Raw genomic sequence first — 10,123 nt, 5'->3', positions numbered from 1 at the left:
GCTTTTTTCCCTCACAGACTGTCTATTGTATTCTGGTCTCTCATCACATGATTCCTGGTCACTCAGTCATCAAAACACAGGAGTCACAGGAGTATATGCAGTATGTGAAATCTATAGAAGAATGTTAAATCATTTCTGAAATATACAACAACATAAATCTGTATGTTCGATATACAAATTAATTGGGTCCATACAGTAATTATGATACAACTTTCATTATTTTGATTATACAACATAAAAACAAACAAACAAGCACAGAACAGGAACAGGAACATAAAGATGCTTGAACTATTCTGGATGGAGGAAGATCAAGAACTCTCCGCAGATGTCTTCAGCTTTAGAGGTTACAGGATACGGCATTACTGTTAATAAATATCAGTTATGGGGTACCATTACTTTCGAAGCTATTGTTCTGAAGACAAAAGAAAGAATGGCTTAAGAATCAACATCTTGTTTGGGATACTGATATAAAACTGCACTATGTGCAATTTTGGCTAACCAGATAAATATTATATATTAGATAAATATTTGATTACCCATGAGCACTGACTCTTATTACTAGCAAACAATTGAATGAAATATGTTCCTTTCCAATAAGGCAGGATGTTTATTTTAAATGAAGCCCACATATGGGTAGAGCCAAAAATGCTTCGTTGGGCACACAGACACTGGGTATCTTTGAGCATTTCTATGATTTACATTCAACTGGATTTGCATGTGTTTTTAATAAGCATTTCACAATACAATTGTTTCCTGAACTCCAGTTTGAAAGATTTTATATAAACATTGCTGTTTTTAGTTAATGATCCATTTAAGCTGGGCTGGACTGTAAAAGCTGTGTATACAAGCGATTTTAATAAGCGATAAACTTATTGTCATGTTATAGATTTATCTGCGCTATAACTTTACATGCCTGGTTTCTGATTAATGCTATTAACCACACGAAAAGCCTTGGGAAAGCTTAAATAAAACTTTATGCATTTTTATGCTAGTTTTTTATTTAAGAATTTGTCTTATAGTATCAGTGTCTTAAGTTTACATGGAACAATACTTTTGATTTCTATTATATTGCTCTAGAATATTTTTAATTCACTTTGGAAGGTTTGTTAATTTTTGAATGTAAATCAAATCATACTTGATACACAGGGTTATGTATGATTGATTTGATTTATGTTCCTGTTCATGGCATTTGGCAGACACCAGAGTGACTTACTGAAGTGATGAAAGAAAACAAATAAACTCTTTATGGAAGCAGAGGTGAGAAAAAACACAAGAACATTTAATATGTCAGTGTTAATATATTCTATATTAAAGATAAGGAATTATTTTAGATAAAATGTAGGAAGATTTTTAGAACTTTTAGAAACTGCTGCTTAATAAATAATTTTAAGATTGTTTTGAAGATTTACATTGATTTATATTAGTCCTTAATTTGTCCTTTTCACCAGTCCAGGTGATCTCTGTTCTATGTTCTCTGTACAAAAGAGTTGCCCAGTATTTGTCCTAAAGGGGCCGAAAATCAAACTTGATTGAGGGCCACAGGCTGAAAATAAAGGTTGCTTTATTCAAAACATGATATTACAATAAGTTGGCATTGTTCCTGCAATTATAATTTAATTATTAAAAAAAAAAATTAATAAATACAAAACATTACTCTCTAATTTGCTTAGAAATGCACTTTTATTATAAAATTTCTATTTCAGGAAAACTTATAGTACAATGAGAAACAATCAAATTTATTGTAAGAAAGTTCAATAGAGTTTAATAACTTAATACAGCTATTTAATGACCTCTAATTAGACATGAAACTGGTCCTTATTCTTCAAAAGTTTTTCCAAATGGCATTTTCCCCCTTTTTTCCCTTCTTTTATATAAGGCATGGCAAATCAAAGGTCACCATGGATAAATTTTGGCCTGCGGGCCGTAGTTCTGGCATCTCAGTTGTAGATGAAAAAGAATAATGTTCTGATTATTGATATTTGGATATTTCTCTTTTATATTCACCCTGTTGTTGGAAATACCTCCCTTAAATGTGTGTACATGTGGAGTTTAATAAATTGAGACATTAAAAGACCATAAAGTCAAACTCAAACTGCTAAATCAGTATTGTAAATTAGTATTTCTGCTCGATGCTGCAGTATATCAGTATATCTTTTTTTAGATGCACAGAACCCAGTGTCCATAATTAATAATACGTCCTGACGTAGTTTTTGCTTTTTCTTTCCTGTCCTTCTCTGTCCTGAGGTCAGCCACCTACACTAAAACTTGTTTTCTCATAGACATGTAGAGCTCCTGATGAAGAGTACAGGAGAAAGGAAGTGCCTGCCTTTCCTGAGTATCTCTCCCTTTTCTTTTATATTGTTGCTGGACAGAAAAATTGACCTTTTCATCCCCTTTCCCATGAGGCCCCTCTGTGTGGATATAAACCAATAGCAAGGATGTGGATATCTAAAATGTTCTGTGCTGGACATTATGGGTGTGGGCTGACTACCAGTAGGCTGTTATCTCTAGATTTTAATTTATCCACAAGCAGTGAATGAAACGATTTCACAAGAAAAAAACGATTAGTCAGCATAAGGGTAGTCTTCCATATACATATTTAACACCACAATGAGCCTAATGTAATGTTTATTAGTGTTGTTAATGAATCCATAAGGCTGTGAACATGATTCGGTTTAATTTAAAAACTAGATTCATTCCAAAAAGAAACTTGAATATTTACATTATTCTTCACAGTGAGGACGTTTCAACCAGTGTCAGCTCTTGGCCATGTTTATTAAGAAAAGAAACCTCTTATTTTGGTGACATAGTTTGTTTTCACTGCACAGTGGTAGTTTACTAAGTAATTTTTGGCACATAAGGGAAAATAAAATATGATTTGTTGTGTATTTGTTTTTTTGTCAAAGAATAGATCAGTATTTATTTTAACTGATATTTTTTATAGTCTTTTTAGCCATTCTCTTGAAGAGGCAATAAATGAGTCATCCACATATGTGCATATTCTGTTAAATGGATCCATATTTAACTGATATTTCTGCTGGTTTATTGACTTCAATTTGGCCTCATTTTATATGTTGAAAGACCATTTGCAACACATGTTTACTTTTGTTTTACACAGCATTTTGGCTTATTTTCAGACATAAAAAAGAATGATCATGACCATAACTGAAAAGAACCTTAGTTAAAAAGATCTTTTGTGTGAAAAAATTAAGTTAATTAAATGAAATACATATAAAACTTATCTGAACTGGACCCCACAATGTTTGTTTGCTTTCTGGTTGTTTCCTTCTTAATGGCTTTGGAAAAATGTGCGAAAGTAGTACTATGCTAAACTAATAATATGCCTTTCTTAAGTCCCTTATGTCACTTTAATCTTGGACAAATTAGTGAACAAAAGTACAGTAGAATCCTGATTCCTGTAAACTTCACTTTCGTCTGGAGCCTTTGTAAGAGCATTACATTCAGCACTACCTCTTTTCCAGCTCTCAGTAATGCGTGAGTGACGAGCTCAGCACTATATTTTCTATGCTTGAGTAATATCTTAAGATCCTGCATGCAATAAAAGTCTATGAAGCATAACAGGGTTTTTATTTTAATGCTCTTGCACAGGGTTAAACTCAGTTGAGATGCAGGTCATTTAAAGAGCTTATGACCTTAATAGTGTAAACATTTCACAATGTTTCTGAACATAGATAAAACCTTCGAATACTAAGGTCACAAGCAGGCACTGAGCAGGACGAGCTCTGACCGGATGAATGTACTCTCTGCAAGAGGGGCTATTGTGGTTTTCTTGGAACAATTATAAAGGATATGCTTACTTAAACTGCTGATTCTAAAACATCTGGATCTAGACAAATGGTATTGTGTAATGTTATCCAGTGTATCTTGAAACCTGGACAGCTTGGTGCAGTAGAAATAATGTCAATCAACTCCTTATGCACATAAAGCTTTATTCAGATAATTGAAAAAAAAAAGAAGGAAATAAGATTAAGCCAATTTATAAACAATTGATTCAAGTAGTTAAAAGGTTATTAACTAAAATAATTTGTTTTTATTTAGTTGCTGTGTGTTGTAGCATTTACATTAGTACATTAGTAATTAAATCAAACTATATTTAGCTAATAATGTGTTTCATTTGATTTTATTTCACAAAACCATACACACTCTGCAAATAGATAGTAGTTCAGCTTATTTACTTGAAGTCATCATCTACTCTATGTTCCATACATCAGAGTGCATTATGGGAAGTTTAGCCAGGAGTTTAACCAGCAGTTTTATTGCTCCTTGTGATGCTAAATGTATATTTCTTGAGATCTTTTTCTTTTGTGGCCACAAAGTACTTAACTATTCGGCAACTACTATATTTTTAAATGAGCAAAACCTAGAGATATTAGTGGACCACTGTGGGCACAGAAACATGGAGATGATGGAAGAATGTACAAAGACATACATGATTTCATTATATTATATTATATTATATTATATTATATTATATTATATTATATTATATTATATTATATTATATTATATTATATTATATTATATTATATTATATTATATCATCTTTTATAGATTCTCAAATTGCAAATACACTTTTCTATAAATAAGCAAATAGACTTTCTTCTAAATAAAAAATGAAGAACATAGTGTTTAGGTTTCATGGCCATTAGTTAATATATTGTAGTCCTGAGATTTGTTGAAGTTGTCACAAAGGCACAAGTAAATAATTCAGAACAAAGTTTAGTTTGCACATCCATACATAATGATATATAAGCATACATTTACTTCAATAAATGGTTATTTCAACACTTTATGACACTTCTTATGAGTGAATATATTTAGATTTATTTATATTTATAGGCAACTTTATTTGTTTGATAAGTGTATGTTCTGTTGAGCAGATGCTGTTAGAAAGTTCGGCACCAGCATGTTTTTTGATCTTATGATCTTATTATTGATCTTGTGTTACTGACTGATATTTATTTAGAAATAAAATTTGTTTTCAGTGACGAACTTGTTTAGAATGCCATAGTAATCTGATAAATGTAATATAACGATAATGTAATATAACTTTTTATAAGTTCATATTAGCGAAAGGCATGCTTGCCCAGCACATTTATTAAAACCATGTGATATTTGAAAATGTACAATTACACTTTAATGGCAAAAAATTATGGACACCTGACTATCGCACCCATATGTGCCCATTCAAAAAACCATGGACCATATAGAGTTGTTAACTTCCCCTTTGGTCTTAAAATAATAACCTCGACCATTGTGAAACCTTTCCACTAGATTGGGGAATGCTGTTTTGGGGGATTTGTGCTTTCAGGTGAGGAGGTATGGAGTTCATTGGAACGCCATGCTGTCATGAAGCTCGCTTTGAACACAGGGGCATCGTCATGATGAAATATGTTTGTGTCCATTAAAACATCATGTGCAAATTTTTACTTTGAGTTTGAGTTTGTAGTTTGGAGAAATGATGAAAAAAATTTTGTCATACAGTCTATGTTTTACTGTCAGTTATATGCTTTATTACAAATATATATGAAAGAAAGCTTATTATAATGCTAACGTTTTGTGCAATATGTTATTTTATAGTGAATAACAGGCAAAGACCCTTTAATAACACTTAACAGTAGCAAAGCAAAAGGTCTTACTTGAGTCTTTATCACAAAAGGATGATGCATTTTGCGGAATATGGGAGCCTTTTTTTATTTTATCTACTGTTCTTGCAAATGTTTATGTGTAGCCCTGTTAGTTTTTTAAATGCTTAGCTGGAGACAGGAGTAAAAAAAAAAAGAACAACAAAAAAAAAGAAATCAACTAGTAAGCATTAACAAAATATTGCATTACCATAGTTGCAATTTGGCATAATAGATAGGTTTTTTTTATTTTTTGCTGATATAAGCAAATTATTGCAATGATTCCAGCCTTTTGGCTCTCAGTTGTAATATTGTTATTATTATAACGTCTCTTGTCAGATATACTGTACATTTAAAAAATAGGCAAGTTTGTGGGCTGCTGAAATGATTAGGAAGGAAGGAAATTTCTCAAACTTTTGAGCACAACTCTAGTCCTAGAAGGTCACACCTGGGAAATGAATTACTTAAGTAATTCATTGAGTTGGGTGTGTCAGCATGTATTCAGGAAACATTTTGTCTCTTGTAATTATGGATGAGGGAAAGTTATAGAAATGTTTGAGAGCAAATGGAGTGTACGTGTAGATTAGATAATATTTTTGAAGAGTCCATCTTATCACAGATTGTGATGACAATATGTTCAAACTGATCTCATGGACAACATTGTAATTAATAGAGGTCCAATAAAGGACTGTTCATTTATCCCATCTGGAAACATATAAACCCTGGTTTAAACTTCACACGCAGCATGTCTTCTTTTCTCACACACAGTTTACCAATGCAAGCTTGATCTATGGATGTAATATTGGTTTCTGTTTTATCTGAAAACTCCTTTTTTTTTTCATCTACAGTAACAGCTTTATCATGGACTGGATAGCAGTGGATCTGAAGTGTTGTTTTTTTTTTCATTTCATCTTCTCCCGCTTATCTGTAATTCGGGTCGCGGGGGCAGCAGTCTAAGCAGATTCCCCAGACACTTCTCCGTGTCCAGGGAACGGGCTGTCAAGACCCCCGCCTTCGACTGCTGCCCAATCCTCTCAGCACCGGTCCCTTACGGTCCCTCCTGCAGGTGGTGAGCCCACGGGAAGGCGGCCCCACGTCGCTCCGACGTAACGGTCCTTGGTTTATTTTACCGTAAGGGTCCCCTGGAGCATAGAGGGTTAAGGGCCTTGCTCAAGGGCCCAAGAGTGGCAACTTGGCGATACCCGGGCTTGAACCCACAACCTTCCGATCGGTAACCCAGCGCCTTAACCGCTGGAGCCACCACTCCCCCTATCTGAAGATCTGAAGTGTGTCCTATAAAAACTGGGCTCGGGGGTAAAGGCGGTTTCATCACAGGATACACACACATTCACACCTAGGGCCAAGTTCTATTAGTCAATATTTACAGAATAAACGTTAGGTGCTTTCCTCAGGCACTCATTTATGTAACTGTAGCTGTCAGCCAGAAGCAGATGTCATCACGTGGTACCCGGGTTTCATCACAGGACACACACACACACACATTCACACCTAAGGTGAAGTTTTATTAGTCAATACGAAACAATACTCTACTACTTACTTAATTTTGGAGGTGGAAACCAAAGAATATATATACACTATATAGACAAATGTTTGTGAACACCTGACCATACGATTTGTATGTGCTTTTTGAACATCCCATTGCACTAGTTCCACTAGATTTTGGCTTGTGCTTGTGGAGATTTGTGCTCATTCAGATACAATAGTGTTAGTAAATCAGGTACTGCTGAGGAGGCCTGGGGTGCAGTCAGTGTTCCAATTCATCCCAAAGTTGTTTAATAGGGTTGAACTCCTACCCATGTAAAGCATATCTTCATGGAGCTAGAGCTTTGTGCACAGGGACATTGTCATGCTGAAACAGGTTTGAGTCTTCTACTTCAAGTGAAGAGAAAATGTTTATGCTAACCAATCCAAATACCCATACAATTGTACATAAAATATACTGAACAGAATTAGAAATGCAACACATTTTTGTCATACATAGAAAAAGTCTTAGAGCTTTGAGTTCAGCTCATGAAAAATGGGGGCAAAAACAAAAGTGTTGCACTTATAATTTTGTTCAGTATACAAAAACACATACAATTGTGTGCTCCCAACTTTGTGGTAACAGGTTGCAGGAGAAACATGTATAACTGGAAAAGTCATGCGTTCCAATACTTTTGTTCATATAGTGTACGTATATTGTAATGTATTGATGAACTATACTTTATTGTGAGTGATTTTGGGAGTGATTCTTTCCTTTTAATAAATTTTACTGTAAATCCAATTATTGCTTAATTCTGAATTATTGTCTTATACCACCTAATGAAAACATGCAGGATGGTCAAACGACAGCTTTGTGAGCATTGAAAAAAGAGCAGTTAACATACAGTACATCCGGAAAGTGTTCATAGGGTTTTAATTTTTCTACATTATGTTACAACCTTATTCCAAAAAGGATTAAATTCATTATTTTCCTAGAAATTCTACAAACAATACCCCATAATTGACAATGTAAAAGAAGTTTGTTTGAAATCTTTGTAAATGTAAAAAATAAAAAAATAAATAAAATAAAATCAGGTACATAAGTATTCACAGCTTTTTCCATGACACTCAAAATTGAGCTCAGGTGCATCCTGTTTCCACTGACCATAATTGAGATGTTTAGTTAATTAGCCATGATGTGGAAAGGCACACACCTGTCTATTGAAGGTTCCACAGTTAACAGTGTGTGTCAGAGCACAAACCAAACCAAGCCATGAAATCCAATGAACTATCTGTAGACCTCAGAGACAGGATTGTATCAAGGCACAGATCTGGGGAAGGGTACAGAAAGGTTTCTGCAGCATTGAAAATCCCAATGAGCACAGTGGCCTCTATCATCCCTAAATGGAAGAAGTTTGGAATAAGGCTGTAACATAAAATGTGGATAAAAGTGGAAAATAAAACTTTCGGGATGCACTGTATATTAATAAACCTTCACTGATAAAATTTCATACCATTATAAACAATACATTTATTGAACTAAAATGAAAATGTATTTATGATTCAGAGCCTTAAATATGTAAATATGTTCATATGTTTATACTATTTGAGGTAAAGCTAAACAATTAATGAGTTTCACATTATGTTTACATACTAAAATGTTCTGAAAGTAAACTGCAGTTTCTCCAGTTGTGAACTGATAAAACTCACAGCCTGTGAGGACCAGAGTTCTGATGCGTATTTTCTATTAATAGCATAACACTACTAATGCTTCTAACAATGTGCATTGTTATGTCATGTTGATGCCTTTGAGGTCAAAGTAGCAACGGATATTGAGGTAACCAGGGTTCCTTTCTCCTAGCTGTCCACGTGCAGAATTAAAGATAAACCCTAAAGCCTGTCTTGCCTAAGGCTTCATCTCACTATATTTAGCAAGTCGTCAAGCTATTTTGAGGCACTTTCTGTGCATTTTACACCCGCAATCCAGCCCAAAGACAGGCTACCTTTGTTGGAAACAGCCCATGCTCAATTTAAAGCTATTTAGGAGTCATGTGCTGTCATTGGGTGCTGTTTTCTTTTCCCAAATTGTCATGGAGTTGTTACATCCACAGCAGGCAGCAGTGTCATTGTCAGGAATACTCTCAGTCCAAGTTTCACAGCTATATATTACAGTTTATATAGAGTTATATAATGACATCTTTTGGATTTGAACAGCTTTGGTAAATGTACAAAAAAGAAAGAAAGAAAGAAAGAAAGAAAGAAAGAAAGAAAGAAAGAAAGAAAGAAAGAAAGAAAGAAAGAAAGAAAGAAAGAAAGAAAGAAAGAAAGAAAGAAAGAAAGAAAGACAATGATTTTTTTAAAGTCTGCAAACAATTTTAAAGCTTGCCTGAGAGTAAGATCACTGCAGGAGATTTTAGCTGTTTGTCTATAATGTTTACTAGGAGTATTGACTGTTTTCTTGCTAAGTAAGTATGTGTGTGTGTGTGTGTGTGTGTGTTTGTGTGTGTGAAAGAGAGAGAGAGAGAGAGAGAGAGAGAGAGAGAGAGAGAGAGAGAGAGAGAGAGAGAGAGAGAGAGAGAGAGTAAAGCTCTGGAACTCAATAGGAGGTGAGCTAATGTTGCATATGTAAATAGTAAAATAAATACCATATTATTAAAGGAAATCTGAATTCACCCTGCAGTTATTATAAAGGTTATACATAGTCTTTTTTTTTCTTTTTTTTTCACTCTAATGGTGTGAAAAAGTTCATAAGAGTAGGCAATTTCCATTCGTGGTTGAAAAATGGGCCAGATTTTAAAAGAAACACATCCCTGGTCAGAAAATGAGAAAGAATCAAACAAATGAACACATGAGAATCTCATGTGTTGCAGTTTTTTTATTTTATTTTTTTATTTTTTTATTTTTTTGCTGCAGTCTAGTTTTTGGGGAAAAACCTAGAAAAGGAAAACTTTTACGAAAACTTGTAAATACAGTGTTATCTAATGCAAAGATGAAAT

The sequence above is a fragment of the Silurus aristotelis genome (genome assembly GCF_946808225.1).
Source record: "Silurus aristotelis genome assembly, chromosome: 14".
Taxonomy (NCBI): domain Eukaryota; kingdom Metazoa; phylum Chordata; class Actinopteri; order Siluriformes; family Siluridae; genus Silurus; species Silurus aristotelis.
Note: the sequence above shows the minus strand (reverse complement) of the source record.